General features: G+C 41.9%; 1 protein-coding gene across 2 annotated transcripts in view; it reads left to right on the forward strand.

The window, feature by feature from the left end:
• Positions 1–25,779, forward strand: part of PAG1 (phosphoprotein membrane anchor with glycosphingolipid microdomains 1) — a 104,661-nt gene that overhangs the window by 7,921 nt on the left and 70,961 nt on the right. Inside the window, exons 2-3 of one of the 2 annotated variants that reach the window (XM_086884049.1) lie at positions 10,677–10,815; positions 17,665–17,724. The gene's annotated coding sequence lies outside the window, so the exon portion shown is untranslated. The remainder of the gene's footprint in view (positions 1–10,676; positions 10,816–17,664; positions 17,725–25,779) is intronic. The other variant, XM_086884028.1, reaches the window with a different exon arrangement.

Below are 25,779 nucleotides of genomic sequence, written 5' to 3' on the forward strand. Positions count from 1 at the left end.
TGATTTCCTAACAAACTGCACTGTCTCCAGAACTTTCTTCCTTCAGTGAACGACAGCTAACTTTTCCTTCTAGTGGAGTGCACAGACCAACATTCAGACTGTTAGAGCCTTCAAACTAGAATGACTTACTTTAGTTTGGGATATTCACCAAGCACATTCCAAAATATAGTTTTACTTTCTTTTGAAATGCTGTCAGAGAGCTTAGCTAAAAATAGCTGTGATCTTGAGCCTAGCTGTGGAGAAAAGCACAGTCTCTGTGGCCTCCACTGCAACATTTGGTAGTTACTTTTCCACAAATGGAAGCTAAATGGAAGCTTAATAAAAAGCTATTCAGGGTAAAAATTACAGTTTTTACAACAACTTGGTAAATACACGTGTATTGTTTTGATCTGTTATAATAGGCAAGGTTGTGTCATTTAGTTTGGCAATTACAGAGATTAAATCAGTTTTCCTTTACTCTTGTTAAATGCAAAATAATTGGAGACACACCATGGAAGGTTGGGGCTCTCGTGTTTGTAGCTTCATCATTTATTAATCTAACACATTAAATGAGAGGCTTTATAGATTTGCTTGCCTAAGGAAAAAGAAGAAAACACAGAAAGGCCAAACTGGATGTGTGTGTATTCTGTCTCACACTTTGATGTGCTGTCAAATATTGCCTGATTTTTAGTACACTTTGTAAGAAAGGACACTGCTTTGCCCTCAGAAGGGTAAATTGTGACCTCATGTTTAAAGAGTCTGAGTAAGCTGATATTTGTGTAGGCAAAGTCACTTGTGCAGTTCCCTTCATGTTCTACATACAGGAATGTAATGTTGTAGTCAGACAGGCTAAATAAACTACAAATGAGAACCCTGTAAAAAGGTATATTTTGGAAGTATCTTGGCTCTCTTAATTGACCCCCCCCTAGTCATAGGAGGGGCTGTCCCTTCCCCTAGCTCAGCCTTTTCAGGAGATGGTGCTGGCAGCGGTGCAATAACAGCTCTGTGGGGGCAGACATACTCTTCTTTCTTACCTTCATGTAGCTGGAGGGGATTTGAAAATTGGATATTTCTCTCTGTCTCTGCAGCTCCAAGTAGCCTGGACACTGCCAGCCATGGATTAGTGAAATAAATCCCTCATGTTTGTACTGAAGTGGAAAGCATAAAGAGCATTTTCTGCCTTTTTTCCCCCTTTTTAATGTGTCATTTGCTGGCTGGCACAGTGACCTCCATTTCGTGACTTGTGAAGTGACTTGTCACAGAGCTTTTCTCTGTGGGTTAATTAATCACTCAAGGGAGCAGCAGCATGTGACATTATGCATGTGGACCTGAAGTAAACAGTAACCTATGGACCACCTATACTACATGTGTACTTCAAATATTATCTGTTAATGCACTTGGAGTTTTCTAATATGATTTTCTTTCCCTTCTGTTTTACCTGTTTTCTTAACTGTGTCCTTGGTAATCAAAAGGTATGCAAACACCTAGTCACCCTTTAGTCTTTATAAGTATAACTGAATTTGGAAGAAAATATTCCTGGCAATTTAGTACATGAAATTTGCCAGTTCATTGGGAAATGATTTTGTGCTAGTAATGTAGAGGTACAACAGTTTGGTTTTCCAGGGTATCTTGGTGGACAGTCTGTCAAGTCTTTTAAATTGTTTCAGTCAATTATACTGACTGAAGTGCAAGAAATAATTAATTTCTTTTTTCAATTCTTGGAGATTCAATTTCATACTCTTGATTTACATTTTGGTATCAATTGTATATTTTAATTTGTGTGAGTGAACCCTGAAGCTCTTACTCACTTGTGACTACATCTTTAATTTTGCCTGACAAGTCCATCTCATTCCTAGAAAGCTAATGTACCAGGAATTGATCAGCAGTAACAGTCAGGGGAATGATAGGGGAGGAGGTGATATCTGGGTCTGGTGTGGCACCTGACCAGTTACGCTGGTTTCCAAGTGATCTTGTTATTCTTCTCAACAGGTTTGGCTAAAACCACCCCTGGAGAAGAACTGGAGAACGCAAACTAGTAGCAGAGGATTGGTTTCCTATCAAAATGGAAAGCCATTATTATGGGGCATAATTAACTCTATTACTTATTTGGCAAAGCAGGCAGGCAGCGAATAACTCAGCATTTCTGTGTTTCACGTTTGCTCAGCACTCAGTCAGAGACTGCACAAGTAACATGGGGCACTTGGTTCTCAATAGGCACATCAATATCTGTAGGATGGAGATGCCTAGTCTGTGAAAAGGGTGATGGAACTTCCAAACTCCTGTAGGGATGGCCCAAGGAGCTGGTTGTAGCTACCCAGAGACATCAAAGCCCTGGAGGCTTGGACCTCATGGCTGGCAATCTGGGAACCTGGAAATCCTTGTCACTTTTTGCTTCTCCCAGCTGTAGAAATTACTGAAATATTAGTTCTTGGACAATGGTGAAATTAGCACAAGTTGTTAGTTTTAATCAGCAGTAAATATTTAATTCAAGAAACACAGTAAACAAGAAAACTTGTTTTCCCTTGTTTTTCTGAGCTAGGCAGAAATTATACATTGCAGTGGTGTGATTCCCTGAGAAGCAGAATTTCAAAGTCTTGGCAGTTTCCATGTTCCAGCCAGCATGATATGTGCCTTGCTCCACAGAGTAATTGTATTTTCTATATTAAGCATTTGCTTGTATAATTAATTACACTGGTGCTTAAAAAAACCCAACCACTTTAAACAGAAAAGGCGTTCTTTCATTGGATTCTAGAGAAATGAGAAAAAAAATCCAACCAACCAAAAAAAAATTTAAGGAAAAAAAAAAATCCAAATCCCCAAAACCAACCAAAAAAGTGCCCACAGAAAACCCCTGGAAATTTCTGGGCTTGAGCTATCTGTCCATAGGCAGTAGGAAATTGGTTTTTTGAGGTATAACTTAATGTTTTAATGTTCATAATTTAATAAAAATTATGCTCCCTGCAGTTCTTCAGAATCTGGCACTTAAAAGGACTGAATTCAGAAAAAATAAGTGTGGAGATTGCTGTGGGTAAATGATCAAGACAAGAGCTGTGAGATTGATACCTTTTAAACACCTGATTTTATTAGCACTCCAGTACCTGTGTGTGCCTGCATGTGTGTACCAGCCTGATTGTGTGCAGGAAGGAGCAAGCTCTTACAAAAAAACTAGTGCTGTTAAGTCAGTTGTGTAGTAAAGAGTGAGGTTTTGGTGTCAGGGAGAAGCTCAGGCTGCTTTCTCTTCCTTCCTGTATCTGGTGTTTCAGTTTAGCAGTAGAGGAGCGCTGGGACTGAAACTTAAACTTGTGTTTTCTCGCCCTTCTGCTTGATCCTCTCCAAAGGACTTTTGTCCCTCAGCTCTGGGAGTGATGGTGTTTGGTACAGGAAAGGGTTAACTTGCAAAAGCACAGCCTGGCAATTCTGTGCCCCTGGAGCTTTAAATGAGGAGATGCTGATACAGTGCAGACTGTAAAGCGGGCCCTGCTGGAGCATATAGCCAACATGGGATCAAGGATCACAGGTCGTTTACATGCTGACCAGAGTCTGGCTTCTTGCTGTGGCTGGCCCCAGCTGAGCAGTGCTATGTCCAGAGCATGCCACCTTCTGCTCTGCTGCAGAGAGCAGCTAGGCATTATCCCACATCCAGAGCTCAGCTTCTGAGTGCTAGGCACTGGGAGCAAGGGGAAGTGCCACGTCCTTCCCATGGAACAGCCCCAGACACCCCTATGTGCAGGGGGAAGGCAGAGAAGGTGCAGGGTTCTGGTGGACATCAAATTGAACATGAGCCTGCAAATGAGCCCTTGTGGCAAAGATAAACTGTGTCCTGGGCTGCATTAGACAAAATACTGACAGCAAGTGGAGGGAGGTGGTCTGGCCCCTCTTCTAGGCACTGGTGAGGCCACAGCAGTTCTGAGAGCCCCAGTACTGAAGGGAAATGGATGTATTGGAGGGAGTCCCACAAAGGATCATGAAGATGATTAAGTGACTGGACCATCTCTCATATGAGGGGAGGCTGAGAGAACTGGGACTGTTCAGCCTGGAGAGGAGAAGAATCAGGGGAGAATGTCATCAATCTGTAGAACTACCTGATGGGTAGGCACTAACAGGACAGAGCCAGGCTGTTTTGTTTTCAGTGGTGCCCTGTGACAAGACAGGGGCAGTGGGCAAAACCAGAAATACAGGAAGCTCCTTCTGAACACTGAGAAACATTTTTTTTTTTCACTGTGGGGGTGGCTAAGTACTGGCACAGGTTTTCCTGGGAGGCTGTGGAGTCTCCATCTTTGGAGGTATTCAAAACCCACCTGCACATGGTCCTGGGCAACCAGCTCTGGGAGGCTCTAGTCGAGCAGGGATGTTGGATCAAGTGAGCTCCAATGGTCCCTTCCCACCTGACTCTGATTCTGTGACAGCAACAACTGCACTCTTTAGCAGCTGTGCTGAATAGGTGGTAGGGACTACCTCTGTACCTCCTTCTTTGCAGACACAGATTTTTTTAAGAGAGCCTGTTCTAAAATAACAGCTGTCTAATTTGTTTTCTAAAAATTTAAAAAAGGTTCTTCATTCTCAATGAAAAAAGGATAGCGATGCATTTCTCAGTTTGCTCCCACTTTTTCACCTTTAGTTTTTAAAATATAAAATCTTTTACAGGTTCCCTGGATTGTAAAGCAGGTGTGCAGTATCTGCTGTCTCCTGTTCCTGCAGGATGTGTGCAAAGGAGCACTTACTTCATTACTGTTCTGAATATGCAGGTGAAAAATAAAGGAAAATCTCATTCTTTGCAGAGACTTGAGCCTGTAAATGTTGGACAAATAATGCTTATTGTGCAAACCCCTTTTTGAAGCATATCCTTTAATTTAAAGCCTGTTGTTTACTGTGTTTTCAAGTGCTTTTTAGCTGGCGTCGTAGCCTGTGTGGCTCCACAGCACAGCAGATGAGGTGCTGAGCATAGCTGTCATATTAATAATGGGCCTTTAGTAGTTTCATACCCAAGACTCAAGGCAGGAGACTTTCATCAACACGAGTCTACAGGCGGGGCTTTTGTAAACCACGATGGTTAGGTGTACCACTGCATGTTCCCTCCTTCTGGTGAGTTAACACCCCTGGAAACAAACCCTACCAAATGAGCTGCTTTTGATGCATGTGTGAGGAGTGGAGCTGTTATCAGTGACCTCAGACTCCTCTCCTTGCCTTGCAAGCTGATTTTCTAATAATTACAGGCATAGCTTTAATCTTTGTCAACAGGATAGCAACAGTAGTGTTACCCTTCGGTTGTTGATGTTCAATTTGTGTTTATCTCCTCAGTCTCTGTTTGAAAAATTAGGACTGAAGCATTTTGCATATAAATTTATTTTGTATTCATGGTTTTTTAAATTTTTAGAATTCACTGAGAGCCTGATCTTAGACATACGGGTGCTGCCTTCTCAGTGTAAATGTTATTGCTCTAGTGCAATCCTTGGAGACTGTGGATTTATGGTAGGCTTTCCAGGTCAGGGATAGTTTTTCGAGGCAAAAGAGGAGCAGTCTTATAAGTTGTGCAGTTCTCCCAAAGGAGAAGTAGCGTTACTATTTTAGGATGGTGTGAAATCCAAGCCTTTGCATAGGTCTTCCTCAATTAAAGGCATTCACAAGAGCTTATGTACAATTTAAGATTTGAATATACTTGCACTAGCAAAGACTTCAGAAGAGAAACAGCTGCATGTGTGAGAGTGGCTGAGACCTCAGTGAGCTGTAAAATGGGTGACATCTTCTTCTTTTTCCATCTGACCTAGGAAGTAGATGTAGGCTGAGGTAGGAAGAAGTTTAGCCAGGAGAAATATCCCTTCTTCCAGAAAAGAGATTCTGTACTTTGGCTTTGGTACCTAAAGTGTGTCACATAAGAAGAAAAATGCTTGGGGGGATTTAAGTTCATATGGTATTTTAGTTGATTTAAAAATACTCAGGAATGTTCAGAAACAGACTTTTTTGTTAACCACAAGGTTGCAAATGTTGACAGGCATAGGTGTACATTAGCAATAGCTACTGAGAAGATTTCCGTGATAACTGAAAATGTAGATTTCATGTCACTTTTTAATTTGCATTTAATACCCTGTGGTGGCTTTGGAGGGATTACACATATAACCCCCTGGTACAGAGAGGTAACTGCATGGATGAAGTAACACTTGGTGCTACATTTGCTCTTTATTATACAAGAGGTACATTTAGTTTTAATTTTGGTCATGTAAAAATCTTGCAGTCCTAAAGCTGAGAAGAAATATTTTGGTATTTCTATCTTTTTATTGCAACCAATTGATATTAATAAGACATAGCTGTAGCTAGTAAGATAAATTGGCTTTTTTTCTGTTGTATTTTATTTGCCTTATTTGGCTGCACATGTGACACAAGTAGTGAACTCAAGAATAACATTGCTGTTGCGTCTAGGCAAACCTGTAATACAAAGAAAATGCCCTCCTAGACTTTGCAGAGTTTCAGAAAAATTCTGAATTAGTGTATAAAAATGTATCTTTTAACCTCAAGGGCTTTTTATACACTGAAGTACTTGTCCCACACAAAAATAGCAGATCAGTTGAAAACAAGAGAATGTCAGAAGAGAGAAAATTAGTATCCTCAGGCTCAGCATGGGAAGCTGCTTAAACACATTGTAAAAGTCACTTAAGGCGTGTGTATATAATAAGCAGGCAGAAACGGTGGTCTGCTGAAAGCACAAATGTTAGGAGTTGCTCAGACTACAGAAATATCCTTGAGCAGGTGGATATCTGCCCCTAATGATCAAAAAAAAAAACAAACCAAAAAAACCCCCCAAAAAAAACCCACTCCAGCCAAACTGTGTTGAATTGGATGCAAGCTGAGCATGAAGATCTGAAAAAGACTTTGAAGAGTAGAGTCTGCAACATGAAAGAAAATTATGAGCTGTATATATATCTTTGAAATGGTTGATACCTGTGAGAGCACTGGAAGGCACACAGGGTCACTAGGCAGGACATCAGAAAAAGTAACCCAGTCGAATTGGTCGTTGCAGGAGAATTTGGGCAGGTGGTGTGTTGGATAAGATGAGAAGATGTTAAATTGCAGAGGTATCACAACAGAAATGCTGAAGAAAGCTGGAGAATTGAAAATTGAATACAGAGGTGTGACCATGTGTTGTACAGAGCAAGACCAGTGCTCTGAAGAGGCATCACTGCTGACAGAAAACACACCACACATGTGGATGCCACAGCTGTGATTTGTGAATATGAGGAATGGGTTTCATTTCAAAAACCCTGAAATATTTAATGGAAATCAGGTGTTGATTTTGAATAGGCTGGCAGTGACAGTTTTGGGAGGCTGTGAGTAACCAGGTGGACAATTCCTTTCCTCAGCCCACTGCAGCTCCCTCCTTTTTGGCTTCTGATGCTTCCCTTCCAGCTGGGTGAGCACAGCAGCCCTGCTGCCTCCTGTTCATGTTGTCCAGCCTGCAAACCCCTAACTCCACACTCTTAAGTCCATCCTCCCCCAGACCTAGCTCATTCTTGATAAGATATTCATCTTCAGTTTCACTGTGATTTGTGGAAGTGGAGAAAAATCATGTGAAAAATAGGTGCTTGGCCTTCTGGATATTTCATGAGAAGGCTGTATTATTTGTAAATAATTTATGACTTTGAAGCCACACACTTTCTCCCCAGGTTATATGTCTTGTATAACTGAACTGTATGATTGCCTATCTGCCGTGAATCTCTGTACAGTGCTTTCTCCTCTCCTGTACAGCCTTCACCCGTGGATGAGAGATTTGCATAAAGTGATTTCTTCATGTAAATGTGATCAGGCTGCAGCTCCAGCATCTCCTTGTAATGGATGTACCAATCCCCTTGAACTGGGCTAGTGTCTGTCTTGGTAATTGAATCTGTTTGTTTGTTGCTTTAGTTTTGGGAATCCGTGGGGAGTGAGGAGCATGTACTGACGTGCTTTTGCTGCAGCCTTTGTAGCCTTACCTGATCATGAGGCTTCTTTGCAAAAAACAAGAGGCAGGCATTGGGATGGGGGTGGGCCATGCTGCAGCTCAGGCAGGGCTGGAACAAGAGCTGGAGAGCTCCCTGGGGACACCCTGGTTATCTGTCCTGGTCCTGAGCCAGGAAGCTGCCCCATGGGGACAGCCTGCCCTGGGCCTGGACAAGCAGTGTAATTGGAATGGTGCATAAGCCAGAGAGATAAGGAGCTCTGCTGCTTTGGTTGGTGTCATTCAGGCTGTGACATGGGGCTTGATGTGGCCTCTGAGGTGCCAGACTGTGTGAGGTGCCTGAAAATAAAACAACCAAAACATCTCACAGATTTTCCCTGCACTCCTGTGCTCCCCATGCAGACTGTCCCCCATTTGCTTGGGTTTTTTTACCCATAATCACTGGTTTTGGCTGGCTGTCTTCATTCTCTTGGTCTTGTTTCCCTTGCCTCACCTTCCTTGCTCTTGTTTAATTTCTGTTCTTCCAGCTCCTTTTGTACCAATCTTGTCTCAGCTTCTGTACTCTTCCTGTCACCTCTTCTTTCCCGCTCTACCTGAAGCATGAATAACTGGGATAATGAGACACAGGCCAATTTCCCCAATTACTTTGTATACATATGCATATGTATGGCCCCACCCACTGCCTTGTCTCTCATCCTTCTGTCCTTTTCTACGGCAGTCTCTGGAGGATGGGATTATCTTTGAGTGTGTATTTAGCATATTTTCGCTGCCTCAGTATGAATAGCATTGAGTAATGGTATACATATTTTGAAAACCTAGAGCTGTGTTGAAGTGTTCATTTGGGCTAATATTGCCTGACAAATGACCAGGTAGCCTAGCTTGTCATCACCTTCAGTAAGATGTTTTCCTGCATGCAGGTTGTCATTTCAGAGTTTTGTATTTCTGAAGTTGGAATGGAAGACAAATTAATGGTCTGTATGATCTCTAATAATTATTTCATGTTTTTTTATACTAACATTAGTATGTTCTGCATAATGGTTTATGGGAAATACCTGTTAATTTAGGTAATGGGGATATTATTTTGATCAGGTGTGTAGTAAATGCAGAAGTTGGAGGGTATTTTTTGAAGGCTTCTCCATCTTTCCGTAATTACCAGATAGATAATAGGAACTTGCCAGATTCAACATGCTAATGATTGCCTTCCAGCTTTGAGAGAGACAGAAATTATATGCTAGCAATGTCTGAACGAGATTCTGCTTTGGAAGTGTAATAAAACATACAATACTCTGCTCTCTTGCCATTGCATAAACATCCATGAATATGTCCTCGGTCTTTCAATACAGAAAATAATGAAGATGAAGCTAAATTTACTTTGGGAGTACTCAGATGGCTATTGATGGCTTAGGAATGCTGGGTTATCAATAGTAGATGAACTGCTTTGTTGTTGTCTGTCACTTTGCAGGGCTGCCTCATGAATCATGTTTAGATAAAAGGTAAATGCTCTTACTGTCCCATTTTGCTGTTTTAAATTGCTACCTTTTCAGCCTTGTCCACAGATGTCCTGCAGGAAGCTCTCTGTGCCTGAGATGCAGGGTATTTTCTTAGCGATGCCTTTTTTCAACCAGCTCTGGACTGTGCTGCCTGATTAAAGGCAAGTTTCCCAAGATCCCAGCATGTGACAGTGATCTGCTGTGCTGTCTGTTCCACAGGCAGCTTAGCACTGCTCTGTGCTGGGCCTTCAGGAGGAGTGGAAAGAAAAATGTGTGTCGGCAATATTCTTAAGTATATCACATACCACTGATGCCTTGCAGTTGGGTCTAGATTAATGGGGAAGAAACAACTTTGAGTGTTGTGCCACAAGCTGCTCTATTAGTTGCCTCTTTCTGTATCTCACTTTAAAAGGAATAATTTGCAGCACACGAGTCCCTCTGGGATGAAGAGAGTTCTGTCCAGTATTTTCTTCTAAAATTCTGGCAGTATGGTGGATTACTACAGAAGAACATGGAGACCTTTAGTCTTTCATATTTATTACCATCGCATTGGGAGTGTGTAAGCAAAGGATCAGTCTGAGGCAGCAGATAACCTTTGGGCAAAGGAAAAAAATAACAAAACGTGGTATAAGCTGCAGCAACGGTATTTCTAAACCTGCAGGAAATCATCTATCTAATCCCCAGTTAATATAAAACACGCCTAAAATTACTGGATCTTTTGAAGTTGGTGTCTTTGTTTCAGAAGTAAGCTGTGCAGCCCCAAGTGGTGTGAATTTACTGGGATGTTCTACAGGAAGGTTTCTGGAGATACAAGACAGGAGCCTTGCCTGTTTAGCTCAGGAGCTGTGAACCAGATCACGATGGTGTGTGGAGCTGGCACGTACTCTGTGGGAAATGGGGGAAATTCTGGGAGAAAGCTTTTGTAAACTTACTCTGATTTGTCCTGAAAAATGCATCAGAGACCTGTGTTAATGGTGTGTTATACTGGTCAGTGTTAGGAGCAAGAGGCAGGGCTCTTTCAATAAAGAAATAAATGCCATTATCATTTTTTCCAGGGTTCTACAGATCAGTTCTATGTATTAAAATGGACAAAGACTAGAGCATGAGGGGGTGGTTATGTGCCTGCCAGTTAGTTTGGTAATAGTTAAGGGCACACTTAGACCAGTGGGCTGATGAGTACCAGATCTGGGTATACAGTGTGTATGACCCATCAGAGTGAAACTGAGGCAGGTGTCCCAGTGCTTCTTGCCTCTCCATCCGTTGCATCATGGTTTCTGCAGGAGTAGTGCCTGGATGTGGAGTTCAGAGGGAGCCCCCTACACCCCTGCTTTTCTTGCCAGCCTCTGGAAATCCAGGAAGAGCTGTAGTGACAAGAGCACCTCAGTATTTCTGGCAAGCTTTGGACATCTGTTTGCTTAGGTGGGTGTTTTTTCTCCTATCACAAACACTAAAAAGATCTGGCCACCCATCTCATGCCGTTTGCCATCTGTGTCCCTGTTTTGTCTAGCAGAAGCTAAGGATAATTTTTTTTCCAACTTTGTGATTGTACTTGGAAAGCACTATCTAGCTATGCTGGAGGCACCTCAAGGATGGGTGGTATCAGTGCCCTGCTGAGCTGTAGCTGGCTCCTGACAGCCTGCTGCTGAATCTGGGTATGAGAGATCACAGGGCAGGCCAGTCTGGTTGTCCAAGGACAGTCAGGGTCCTATGGCAGACCCTTGAGCCACTGGCATATTTAAAGAAGTCAGTTTGAACAAAATCCACAGCTCATGTGCTTTTGTGTCACATCCTTAACAGGGACAAGGTGCTACCATATGACATTTTGAAAGAACTATCCTGTAATGCCTGTTTGTTTTATTGCTCTACTACTTTGTGCTGTTGGTGCCAGCAGAGATGAGAAATTAGGTAAAGCAAAAATTTAGGGTTGTACCTAAAGTGTACGTGTTACTGTGACTGCATAGCTGCACTCAGTGATGGGCCTGGCTCTGGAGAGGAATATGCTTTCATGACACAGACTCTTTTGTCTAGTTCTGCCAAGAGATGGTCTCTTCTGACCTTCTGCTTTTGACTTAGACCTGTTTCCTTTCTACTTTTGTGTTGCTTGTCTTCTCATAAGCCTAATTCTTGCATGTTTTCCTCACAGCTCTCCTAAGTAAATTTCTCCCTGCAGGTGCTGTTTCCATCTTAACAATCTGTTGTATATTTTTGCTTTTTGTCCCAAAGGACTTAGGTTACTTTCCTGTCACCCACTTGACACCCCGTTGTTGCCAGTCTCCCATCCAGCCTTCCAGGTCTGTGCTGCTGCCTCCTTAGCTCTGTCTTCTGTCTCTGCCAGCCGGTGCCAGTCTCCCCTTGTACCAGCTGCATCTTGGATGAGTCTCAGCTTACTCTATTCTCATCCAAGTAACTCCTGATTTCACTCTCCTTTTTCATCCATTTTTTTTCTCCTTGGATTTTAGCTAGATTGACTGACTCTTTGATTGACTGTCTTTCCTCCCTTGCTCTCTTTCATCCTGCTTTTCTCCCAGACTCCCCTGCCAAACTTCCTTGCTTATTCTTATCCATCATCTTGCCCACATATCTCTCCATCCCAGTTTTCCCCCCTTTTCCTTACTTTTCTCCAATTTCTTTACTCTTGTTCCTGTTCTCACAGGAGTACATCTAACTCATTTCAGAAGGCAGTAAAAAGCATCTCTCTGAAAGCATTTTCCTGGGTCTTGTCAAGTCCTTTTCTCAAAGAGTAGAGATACTTGAGCTTCTCAAAGAAAAAGACCTTTTAACTTGTGCAGTGAAAAGTGCTTTTCTTTGGCTTTATATTCAGAAACATATGCATTGTTTTAGTGGAGGTACCCAAAATTACATTTAGCATGAAGCAGCATTTTTTAACAATTGAAAATTATCAGGAAAGGGGAAAGTGGCCAACAGCTGTAACAGGCAGCGCCACTGCTAGCCTCACCTCCTATAGTTATCATCACAACATGCCAACTTCAGTTTGAATGTCTTCAAAGTCCTTTTTCACAATGTATTGGCAAATACATAGTCTTGGAAAGAGTTAATATGATGCTGCAAATTTTACAAGGCTCCTAGTAGAGTGAGTTGCCCAAGGAGGAGGCAGCACATGAACAGTGAACTGCTGCCTGCTTTGCTGCTTTGTAAGAGTTTGTTAAGGAGTGAGAGCCCCACTTAGGAGCTGGGCGTGGTTTGTGAGTCCCTTGATGCTAGAATTGTGTGTGTGTATCTCCAAATCATCCTTCTAGATATGTAAATTTAAAAAAAATTAAAAAAAAAAGACACAGACCACAGCAGCCTGTATCACCACAGTCAGACCATTTTATAGAAGGGCTAGACCAGGATGCTGATATCTGGACGAGGATTAGTGATGTGACAGAAAATACACAGCTGTTGAAATACATATTTGAATTTTTAATGGATAAACTTGTGGAGCAGCTCTACCAGCCTTATATTGTTCAAGGTCTGTCTCTCTCTATCATGTACTTTTTCACAGTAGAGTGAAGACATGATCCCCAGGGAGTTAATAAAATTCTTTCATCTCAGGGAAGAAAGTGAAAGGAAAAATGAGAAACATAAGATTTTCCTGTGACATTTAGAGTCCAAATTGGAGTTTGTCTGAGTAATTTATCTTTGGATATTTGCAGGAGGGAGTGTAGGAGAATATGAATGAGGGCATCTTAGTTATGTCTGAGCTTTCTGATGGCTGAAGAGAATTTTTGTGTGCTCGGTGTGGCTGGAAGGCCTAACTGTGTGACTTCTTCTCCAGTAGATGGAAGATAACATTAGGAGGAGTACTTTAATTATCAAAGTGTGGGAATTATTCCAGTGCAGTATCACCCTGAGTCACCACTTTCTTTCAGAGTAAAAGATGATGAGTTTCTGGGATGTTAGACCTCATTTTCCCCTGCTGCACTGAACATGTGTACACCACATTTTCTCTGGCAGTATTAAACCTGTCCACAATCTCTATCTTTTGCTGGTGAGGAAAGAAATGAAAATACAGCTTATCCTTGCAGAGAACATAACAAGTACAAAGGCACTGAAGGAAGAGGGTGTGTTTTGAAGAGGGTTGACTTCTTTCACAATCTGTTTAGATTATCTGAGTTCTATGAATTCCTCTTTGAAGCATGTTACAGATGATTAGACTGACATAAATTGAAGACTTCCTGCATGTAGAGATGCTTTCTCAGAGCATGTAGCAATTTGTTTCCCACTGCTGTTAGATTTCTGCCTGCACAGGTGTTTGTGCAACTTCACACTTCTGTCAAGACTTCTCTTCACAACATGCCATGTTGCATGTGAACCTACCAACAGCCCTGCATCCAGACTTTCCTTAAACTTCTAGGAATAGCATTCAGCATATTCTTGTGAGTATCAGCAGTTAACTGATGGAGGCACAGACAGCCTTCTGTGAATTGCCTACAACTTGGCGTGTTACTTCTGTGTGTCTCTCGGGAGGCAGCTCTGAGTGTCAGCCCTTGCTTGGAGGGAGGATGAGAAAGGATTATGCAGCCATGGGAACTGTGGTTCAGCAGGGTGTCCTGTGGTACCTGGGAAAATGTGGGCTGGGGAAGACAGTGCCTGCCCTCCTCTGTACTGGAGCGTGTTCTGGTCCATAGGGGGAGCATCCACCTGCTGCATGGCATTTTTGGGAGATTGCTGCGCTCCCAGATGGCAACACTGGTGCACTGTGTTTATTCTTCAGCCTTTGCTTGTTTCTCAGCTGCCTTTTCCCACAGTTGCATATCACAGAGTCACTTGAAATACAGCTTTCTCACCAGCTGTTTGCTGGTGAAAAGGCTGGAAGGAATATCCAATGAGGAGCAGCTAAGGACTTTGGGTTTGTCTAGTTTGGGAGAAAGGGAGGCTTCAGGGCAGCTTCACTGCTCTCTACAACTTCCTGAGAGGGGGAGGTGGAAAAGGAGGTGTGATTTCTCCTCCCTGTTATTCAGTTATGGGATGCTTGGGAAATGGTTCAAAGCTGTGTCAAAGGAGGATCAGACTAGACAACAGGAAGCATTTCTTTACCACGAGGGTAGTCAAAGACTGGGACAGGCTTCCTAGAGAGGTGGTTGATGTCCCAGGCCTGTCAGTGTCTGGGAGACACTTGGATGATGCCCTTAACTTTCAGTCAGCCCTGAACTGATCAGACAGATGGTCTTGGTGATAGTTGTAGATCCTTTCAATTGAAATATTCAGTTCTATTCTATTTTACAGTCTGGACACTGGCAGTGGAATTCACCTGTGCTAATAATACATGGCAGACCATGAGGTTAGCAAAAACTGCCTGAGGCCATACTTCGCTCAGTCACCACTCCTTTTTCTCTGAAGGAGGTCATTTGAGCCCTTTCCTGCATGTAGGAAATGCATTTCCTAACCTATCAGTGCTTATCAGTGCAGATCAGGGTAGGCAGTTTGTGTATGTCACACCTCCATCCAAAATCATAAAGATGTTTAGAGATCTTGATAGAAAATACTCAGGTAGGTTGTCTCACTGTCCATCTGTGTGGATCACTGTGTATGACCTTGCCCCTTTTCCCACATAGCCACTGTAGCCTCATTGGTGGCATTAACTTAAATTTGTACAAGCAGTCTGTGTTTTGTTCCTCAGAAATCTGGGACAGGTCAGGAACAGTCAGGTTTTGGGCTGGATTTCTGAAATGAGGTGAAGAGCTACTTCCTGTGGAGCCTTCCTGTATAATTAATAGGTGCATGTTGATATCCACCCAGTTACAACCTGTATCACTACTGTTTGATCGATCCTGTGTTTTGGGATGAGCTTCCTAACCTTAGCTCACATCATATCTTCAGGAAATGTTGTTACAGTAATGCCACTGCTGATTTTTGCAGCAATTTTGGCGTTTACCTGCCCCAAACAATGGAAGTGGGACATTGTGAACTGTTGAGATACTGAATGTCAAACTTCAAGATCCTGTTACAAAGACATTAAGACAGCAGATGGGTTATTCTGCAAGATATGATTAAGATGCACATGTTTATTACTTCCAAAATATTTTCTCTGTTTTATTTTAATATTTATGAAGCTTATCCTGCATTAAGTAACTTCTGTAAACTTACTTTTCTATTAATACCCAAACATGGCTGTGTGTAATTGGCATGTGATTAATACATCTAATGGAGTTTCAGTCTTGAATGTGACTCCTTTGACATGCATTCTGACTTTTTTCTATTTGCTATTCATGTTGGCCACCTGAGACACTTTGGGGTTTTTTTTGCATAACATTAATTTTTGTTTCATAGTTGATAGCATTATTATTTTATCAAATAACCCGATAAATTGTTACAAGAGGACTGCAGCAGCAGTCAAAGCACTGATGCTTTCTAATGGTGCACTTTACCTCTGCTCTATTATTGCTGCCCATTTCATTATTTGTGAGTTGATTACAGCTGCATTTCTCAGGGGCTATGAAATATTCAGCAGCCTGGACTAGCCCAGGGAGAATTGCAGTGTTTGCAGCTGAACACCTGCCCTCAAAGGCAAAGAAAAGCCAAAAAGTTCTTGTGTTTACAAGGGATGGGGAAAATCCTTCTCTTCTTTCCCACAGCACCGACTCTGGGTACATGCTAATTAAAAATTGCCATTTTACTTATGTTTGTTACTGGATGGGGGGAAAAATAAGAATAAATATACAACTACTGCATTTCTGCTATATTTGCCTGGCCACAGCAGAGAAGGAAAACTAATGTTGGTATAATTGGTTGCCTGTGTGTCAGTGTGAGGTAGTTGTCGTTCAGGGTGGGGATGGGGAAAAAAACCCTCTCTGTTAAGGGCAAAAATGAATACTGCTGCTTATGTTCTCACACTGTGTCTCTCTGGGGGACTTGGCAGCAATGATTGACTGAAATGTGCAATATTTTACCAAGTAGGAAACAGATAAGATTTTTATAAACAGGATACTTCATCATTAAAGTAAAGAAACAATTGCTTTGACCTTGTCACTGAATGGGTAAGGCCAGCATTGTGATAATTGAGAATGTAGCTAAGCAACAGTTCTCCAGGAGCATGCACTGCTTTATTTTTAGTTGAATACACCAGTGCAGTGGGGGGACATGGGACACACACACACGGGTATGAATGAGCAAAACAACTGGTTAATGATTTCTAAAAAGGAAAAAATAGATTTTTGCATGAAGTTTGAGTTGTAATATGTGCTTATACTGATTTTAATTTGGATTTGCATCAAAAGAAAGTAATTGAATCAATATATCCTTCTGTGGTCTGAACAAGCAGATAGCCTGACAGTATCTCTGATTTCTTAAGCAGCTTGTGGAAATTAATGGTGTAGAAGAAATGACAAATTCCTTCAGAAATAGTCTATATCTGTTTCTCCTTACTTTGATGTTAATTATGTTTCCTAACCTTACAGGTCAGTATTTCAGAGCCTAATTTATTTATTGCTCTAATTTTGGTTTAAACCAGTCTTAAATTCCCTAGTGAGCTAGTCCCCTACAAAGTTAACAGTATAAGACCCTTTAAATCTGAAATAAGTGTCCAGGAAATGGAATGTACTTTCTTCTAACTAAGTCAGTTTGCAAACCAAGTTAGTTAATATTTCATGTAAGCAATGGGGAAAAGACAAAGTCCAAAGTTAGTCATTTTTATTGTGTAGGCATTTCAGGACAAATTGCCACCATATGGCACCTCTGTCATCCCGTAAACAAAAGTATGTGTTCCAAGGCTGGTGCCAAGGAACCATGCAGCCTCTTTACCTCTCTGTTTCTGGTAAATCTCTCATTACTGACCTGGATGCTTTTTCTTTGGATATTAAACCAGTACAATTGCTAAGTGACAATGAGTTTCTACTTATCAAACCCAAGCAGTTACAGAAATCTCTCTGAAGAAACTGTCACTGTATGAGTATAAACTACCCTAACTGTACATATAGGAGACTTTAATTCTGATTTGGTGTATGAAATTTGTATTACTGGCAACATTGCATAGGTGAGAGAATAAAAATGTCCTAATTCCCAGCCTAATTTTATCATATCTTTAAAAGCCAAAAGATAGTTTACAGACAAAAATAATAAAAAGGAAATTAAAGGCTCTATTAGTTACACTTGGGTATTTTTAATATAGTAAGAAAACCTTTTCCTCAGGTGCTTTTCAGGTGGATATGATTTTAAATTTGATGAACCAGAAAACTTAATGTATATTTTCATATTCTTAAAGTGTGGCATAATTGAATTTAGACTTGTGAATTTTTTTAAGATTTCTTTTTTTTTTTTCCTGCCTAGGAGGAATCATTTGTCGGTACTGTATCTCACTTGAACATCAAGTCCTACAGAGATTACAAGGTAACTGTTTATGCAACTGCTTTCTGTTTCCTGCAGTAGTCAGCTTGGCTTTAACTCATTTTCTGAAGACCCCTGTAATTTATGAAGGTACCAGTTCTAAGCAACTAAACTGGTTAGCAGCAATGTTACTTTACAGCTACTTTACAGCTTTTACAGAAACTGTTGTTTACAGCTTCTGGATCCAGGGTGAGCTGTGTGAGGTTGCCAGTGTGTGTGTATAAAACAAAGATGTGATGCATTTTAAGAATGCACTTCCTCTACTTGTGTCTGAAGAAGCACCAGAACCAGTCCCAGCTGAAAGGTATAATCTGCTGAATAGGGGTTTGTGTGTGGTCATTCAGAAGGTTGTTCCTTATCCCTCAGCATCCCAGTCTTTTAGTTGGTTTCCTTCCTGGAGCTGCATGAGAGGCATCACGGGTCCTGCAGTGCTGACACAGGCTTTCCTTCCCCAGGAAGGTGGCTTTGGTCAGTGTCAGTGTTTTGTTCAAGCAGCTCAATGACCACCTCATTGGAAATCAGCTCACTTTTCCAAGTTGGTAAAAGCTGTTTCTGCTGTAGCAGTTGTGGTAGATGCTGCAGATCTATACATCAATCTGCTCGTCTCAAAGCCCATTAGGAAGCAGAGCTAATGAGCTCACCGTGGGTGTGGACAGCAGCTGAACAAAGTGGACTGCTGGGGGTTCATATTTATGTTCAAGTTACAAAGCTCTCCCACTGCTCTGGGTGCAGAAAAGAGTGCTGTGGTTAGGGAGCTGGTGTGGGTGTGCAGTCTGCAGAGCAGAGCTGGTACCTCTGCGTGGAGACCAGCAACACCCAGCCTTCAGTGTGCAGGCTGGTGCTGCTTATATTCATTCACTGGAGGAATGATGAGATTTGAGCAAAACCAAATTTATATTGCATTGCCTCTTAAATAATGTCTTCCAGCACCTGGCAAAAGATAAATTTCAAGGACTGAAGTTAATTTTAATTCCAGGCGTCCCAGCCCTTGCTGGGTGGCTGTTACTAGTAAGTGGTATGGTACCAGACTAGACTTGACTTGATTGTGTGTAATGCACAAATTATGCCTGAGTTGAGAAATGCTGGGAAGATTTCAAGTCCCTTTTTTAATACAGTAAGAGCCTTGAAACTTTGTGAGGAATCTGTGCTTTGCTACTGCATACGAAGCAGGTGGTCTTCACTTCACACATACTGATAGTATAGCAAACAAAATCTTTCAGGGTAACCCCACAGTGCTGACTGACCTGCTGCATGTTCCTAGCTTTTCCTAAAGGGGAGGTTAGATTGTTCAGACAAGGTTAACTTTTTAAACCCTTGACAGGTTTAACTTTTCCTTTGCAAAATGGAGTGCACCTCTCTGATAACATACATGGTAACCACAACTTGTCTGACCAGGTGCCTCCTAAGCTACAGTGACTGGTTGTATGAGTTTGTGTGGGTACTCAGAGTCCCTCTCTGTCTCTTTTTATTACCTCTATGAAGGACAGAGATGCTTCAGTTCCAGATTTTGAGCTTATGAGAAAGGCATAAATAAGTACAGCATAAATATGGTTCATAGAATCATTGCTTCTTGGGAATAGTTGTCTTTAAAATGAACATAAAAATTCATGAGCTTGTACAGACACCTTAGAGATAAAATTAATGTAAAATCAATTTGTTACCACTCATGCTTCTGGTGTCTTACCTTGTGGAAGCTAAAGGTCTGTGATATTTGCCTTTCAATCCGTCAAAGATGAAGCATTTTACTTCTGAACTCTCATTTTCTGTGAAAGATACTCAGATCAGGAAATGAAACACATCTGAAAGCTGAGGGTGTTGTCTTTCTTCTCCATTGAGTGGCTAATCATTTTGCAAATTCTGTTTGCAATAAAAATGTGTTGATGACTCTGAAGTGTGTCTGAGGGACCTGCATCATCTGAACTCTTGCAGAGGAAATCAGAACTTGTGAACAGATATTATCATGGCATGTAATCATTCTCTATCAGCATTAGACAGCAACACAGTGCCAGGAGGACAACTGTAGGTCCAGAGAATTATCATTTCAGTTGCAAGCTGGGAACCTTAGAGCTGAACAAAAAAGTTTTATTTGGGTTCTAGGATCCTTCAGAAATCTGGATGTACTTCTCTGATTTATAGTACAGCCCAGAAAAAGCTGTGAGTGGGGCTGGAAAGTGAGGACAGGATGTCCTTTTAAAATCAGCTGTGTTGGTGGTGAAATACTATCAATCTTTAGCCTGGCAGATTTGCCAAAAAAAACAAATGACCCCTCCATGGGTCACTTGATGAGTATGGTTTGGAGTACCTTCAGATGGAGGTGGAGAGGGCAGGTGTGACAGGTGATAAAGGTGATTGCTGAACTGAGGACTTTGTTCAGCCAGTCAGGAACCACATCTCCAGGCACTGCACACACAGGCAGGTCTGGTGGTTCTCTGAGAGGTTCCCTAAGGAACCCTAAGGTTCCTATGGCTTTCAAACACAACATTGAGAGGTTACAGCCAGTGTCATTTTTTGGAAGCTTAATTATTCATTTTAATAGCATCAAAAGGATAAGAACGTGCGAGTTGAGTGATCATGAGTCAAGTGTCCGAGGTCAAGTGGTCCTGTCTCCTGGGGGCTGGCAGGATACATGTTGTGCAGTCATTTTTCAGAAGCACAGGAATGGCTTCTAACACCAATACACTATGGTAGGGGGATGAGGGACATGGGGGGTGAAGAGCAGGGTGGGGTCTCTTGGGTAGGCCTCTACAGCAGGACAGCAGAGGTGTTGGCAGGTCATCCCCTGTAACTTACGTCTTGCAAAGAACATGGCAGGACTGGTTTGCTCCACTTTTGTGGTGGCCATGGCTGGGTGTCCCACTGGTCTGCCCGTGTTCCCAGTGTCTCTGCTCTGAGCTGTCTGGCCTGGTGTTGGCATGGCAGAGGTGTAGGCCAGTGGCTGAAGGAAAATGTGTGAGCCAGATGCCAGCTGGAAAGGGCCTGTTGGCATAGGAGTGCTGCCAGGGACCTGGCCATGGCCATTGCCAGAAAGGGAGAGGGGATGAAGGGCTGCTTCTCTCAGAGTGACTTTGCACAGGATACATGGGTTGGTGCTTACAGCTGACAGCTTGCCTGTGTTGGAAATCACTGTTCTGCTTTCAGTTTCCTTTCTGGCTGTTTTGCACCAAGCACCCGGGGATTTGGGGTTTGTAGGTACTTAGAATCAATAGAAATCCATACAAGCATCAGCCTCAGGCTTCTCCTTTTTGCCTGTGTGGGTTTTGAGGAGTGGGTGTTACGAGAAACAGAAAAATGGAAGCTCCTACTGACACTGAAGGGTTTGATTTACAGATGTGTGCGTACGTGGCCTATCAGTTTATTGGCTGAAAGGCAGACGCAGTGCGGCAAAATTAGGCAAAGTTGATAGGTTATTAAGTAGAAACAAGTTTTGTGTTAACTGTCTATTGGACCAAAATGTTCTGTTTTGCTGTGTGAAGAAGAAACCTTTGACTACCTTGAGCTATGGCTGACTTGTTGCTTCTCTCCAAGTCTCATGCCTTTGAGACTGATACCTTATCTAGCTTATTTGAGCAATAAATCATCTTAAATAGCACAGTGGTCCCATCCCTGGTTATTTTTCTCTTGACAGGTGTGGGGTTTTTTTGTTTGTTAATGGGCTTTGTTTTTAGGTTCAGTTTGTTGGGGGGCTCTTGTTCACTCTTTTTTGGTTTCTTTGTTCTTAGGAGTCCCCTCTTGATTTCCTCGTTTCACTTCCTTTGAGTTGGCAAAAGCGTTTTCTGTCAGTGTTGATGTTAATGGGCTCCACCATGCTGGCTGGTGTGAGCCTCAGGATACCTTGTACCTCCGCCACTATCAGTAGTAGCTGCTGCACGTCTGCGGGTTTCTGTGCCTCAGATGGCAGGTTTTCCCTCTGCTTTCCTTAGGCTGCCCTTCCAGATGGCCGCCTCTCCTGCAGGAGCAAGCACCCCCAGGCAAGGGCACTCAGCTGCAGCTCCTCAGTCTGAAATGGTCATAAATACATGAAGTTTGTGCTTTTCATTATCCTGAGCGTAACAGGAGGAGCCGCCTTGTCAGCAAACTCCCGTGGGGAGGATTTGCCCTAAAAGGTTTGTGTAACAGCAAGGGGGTGGAAAAACCCCCTTTGGGAGCAATGTCCATGAGCTGAATGTTGGTGACTTGGAGTCAGGGATCTCGGAGCTTATCCGTGGGTCTGGCTCCAGCTTGCTTGTTTGTCCTCACCTCTTTGTTTTTGCTGTTTGTCTGGCCATGGTGCTGAACCTGGGTGCCTGTGGCTTCCATGAGGACTCCTAGGAGCACTGGCAGCTCTGCCCTTGTCCCAAAATAACCTATCCATCTCCTCATCATTTTCCAGCATGAGATCCGTTTTCAAGGAACACGGTGGGAAGGCAACATTTTTGTGGGGGCGAGGATGGGTGAGACTTCAGCCCCGCTGGCCATCAGTGAACTGGGAGGTGGAGTGATGTGCTGTGTGCAGGGGCTGAGTGCTGCTGCCTGGCACTGCCCAAGCTTTCCTGGTGATGAAGGAAAGGAGGAGTGCAGGAGTCAAGCCTGTCCACCTTCAATAAGCTGCAGGAGAGCAAGTGAGCAGCGGTTCCTGCGGCGAATGCTGCGTCCTGTACGGTACACTTAACATAACCAGTCCTTCTCAGTCATAATGCAAAGGAATTTAAGAACTGCTCCATGACAGGAGTTAGGCTTGTTTATTTAGACAGGTCCTGTAGAAGTGGAGTGATTCAGATATTCCTGTGACAGGTTTGTATCTGGGCATGGTGGCAGACTGAACCGGGATCTGAAGTGACTGCAAAAATAGGTTTACATTGCAGGAACAACTAAGATGATTACAGAGCTGCATGAATGATTAATTTACCCTGCTTTTGTTTCACTTCTGATCCCAGGTCTTGTGGAAAAAAAAAAAAGAAAAGAAAAGGTCGATGTTGGAAGATATTTTTAAAATAACAAGTCAGTTGTAATAACAGCTTTACAGTGCAGATGTGCCCCAGCACCACTCCAAGAGGAACAGAATAAAAAAAAACACTTGGTACCATTTTTCTGTAGTGTGAATATTTGAAATTCGTAGTCAAATAATCACCAAATTCTTTGCAATCAGAATATTTATTCACATTCTAGGAGAACAGTATTATTAATCTTCAAATAGGATACAGAGTGATATAGAGGTGGTGCTTTCTTAATAACCCTCTTTTAAGCTCAGTGTAGAAAGAATTTGTTTTGTTATTAAAATTACTCCACATATTTGAGACAGACTTCAGCTGAACAACTGCCTAATACGTGCTAGACCCATATTGATTTTTTTGTCTTAGCCCAACGTTTCCCCTGGGCATCATATTATTTATTCATAAAGCTGAAATGATGTCTGACAGGCAGTTAGAGGGGTAGAGGTAGAGCTGTAGTCCAGAAAAAATGTGAAAAGCTTTGCAAGGACCCCCAAGAAATCAATGCGCTGATGCTGAAGAGCAGCCTTTTAATTCTGAGCACACATTCTTGCAATCATTTAATGTGGAACAGGAAATTTAAATAACAAATAGTTACTATTAAAACTGCAGGCCTTTTTTTCATTTTCATTCATCTTTATTCCAATTATCCGAGCCAAGGTGGAAGTGGGCACTGAAGGCAGCTAGCCAAGCCCAGACACCCCTTAGCCATAACACAGACTTGATGCTCTAGCCCTGATTTACACATTTGTATGTAAATTTCTATTGGAAGTAAGATATTTCTATCAATAAAGATTTAGAACCCAAATGTTATTCAGAGAGCCAAAACATTTCTAAAATGTGCATGATTCATCACCACTTACTCTGATTGAGTGTTAGACTGATGTCTGTGCAGCGGAGTAAAATAATAAATAGCTGGTATTTTTAGAATGCAATTTCAAATATTTTGATAAGTTAGTCATTGTGATAGACCTGTTTGAAAAAAAAAAAAACAACAGGCCAAATGAGATTTGTTCTGGTTTTGTTCATTCAAAACTAGATCATAGCAATCAAGTAGTATTTGCTGGTGGAAGATACATTTTTTTTCCAATAATGTTTTTTCTACTAAAAAAAGAATCAAACTATCAGGTAACCTTGGGGAAAAATCTGACCAATACTTCTCTCAATAAGATAAATAACTGCTGAAATATTATATTTGAAATGCAATGAACATCTAAACATCTGGTCCAATCAGGCCACTATGGAATTTGTTTCTTGTTCTTTAAAACACAGATAATGCAGTCAAAAAATAGCATGTCATCATGTAATTAAATATTTCATCTTGATGTATAAGCACAAGGGAGCTGAACTAAATTTGTTCTGGCATTTCTTTACTTTCTAGGACTTGACTTTGAACCTTTTTCTTCTTTGATATATATTGAATTGGGAATTTAAAAATTTGCTTTGCATATTTGGAGGGGGGAGAGGAAATGTAAGAAAATAATTCATTTCTACTCTATAGACATGAAAATTCTTGTCTTTCTCATGGTTAATAAGATGTTACAGTGAAACCAAGACACACATTAACCTTGTGAAGTTACAAAGTTCACATGTACTCCTTAAACTGGACTGCATAACACCTTATAGTTGTTTTCCCTGGGGAAGGCTTTGACCTCTTCAGTCATGAAGAATCACAATAAATCCAATTTTAAATCACTCAGCTGGGACAGCATAATCTGAGTCCATCCACAAGAAGTAAGATTGTCTGAAACATGCACACATTTGTATTTTTTTTTTTCCCTCATGATATGGTTTTGAAAAGAAGGCAATAGTGGTGTCTTCTGGGAAATCAAATGTGTGAACTTTCACATGTAGTGTTCTGACATATGATGGCATTGGGAAAGCATTACAGTGTTTGACTATGCCTGACTTTGATGGATTTGAAAACCTAACTTCAGCTGACTCAATCTGAAGAAAGTGTAGCAAACTCAGCATTTTTCTGGGCTATTGTACACATTGCAGTGGACATATTTTTAATGCTTGCTATCTGATGAGAACATGAAGTCATAAGAATAGTTAATTTTCCCAAAATGGATGCATTTTTATTTGCTCTTGCCAGTACTTTTGAATGCTGCCAATAACTTGTAAGAGTTGCTGGGTATTTACAAGTAGGTTTTAAATAACAAATTTACAGCATAGCATTACAGGTGACAGTGTTATGTAGGGACTTTAAAATATCACTTTTTCCAAACTGTTAAACTACAGCTGTAATAATAATTCTTTTATCTATTTGGATAGCTGATAGCCACTCAGTTAATGAGGTTTGTTCATCAAAAGCTCAACTACATTTCTCTGCCTCTCTGAATTCCTTTCTTGATTTAGTCCTGTCCTTACTGTTGTCAGGAAGATAACTCTTGGCTTCTGACAGCAGAGGAGTACCCACCCCAGATAAAGCACTAGTAGACTAATAGATGCATTTTCTGCTTCACCAGCCTGGAATGCTCTTCAGGACACTCAGGCAGAGGATGTGTGCACCAGAGCTGTTTGCTCAGGCCCAGTTCTAGTCAGAGTAGGGAGGTGGCTACTCTTGGGACATGGTTCATTTAACATATTTTGCAGGTTTATCTTGTTATATGGCGAGTTGTGTCTTACGAAAACCTTGCAGGATGCTGTAGTCTGAGTGTAATAAGGACCCAGTTGTGGGGTGGAGCTCAGTTTCAGGCTGACACACACACACACCCCCCCTGAGTTCCTTCCTGAGCAGCTGTGTCTTTGTGTGAGCATAGCATTTCCCTTGGAGTCAGTGGGAATGTCATCCCTGTGTCCTGAGGAGCCTGGAAAGCACTGCTGGTCTCCCTGAGCCAGGCTCAGCTTGGTGGAATTCCTTACAATGGGTGAAAGACTGGGCTGGATGTGCCACAGTATTTGTGTTGTCAGGATGCTGGGACTCCAACTGGTGTGCCTTTCCAACCTACTGTGATTTGTGGCAGTGATACATAGCCAGCTCACATGTTACCTCCTGGCTTGCTTTCCAGTGCTGATTAATAGTTTTTAAAGGACACACTGAAGAGCACTAAGCAAAATAATCAAAGGTAGTCTACATTTTTAACAG

This window comes from Cyanistes caeruleus, chromosome 1 (genome assembly GCF_971803275.1).
Source record: "Cyanistes caeruleus chromosome 1, bCyaCae1.hap1.1, whole genome shotgun sequence".
NCBI classification, from domain to species: Eukaryota; Metazoa; Chordata; class Aves; order Passeriformes; family Paridae; genus Cyanistes; species Cyanistes caeruleus.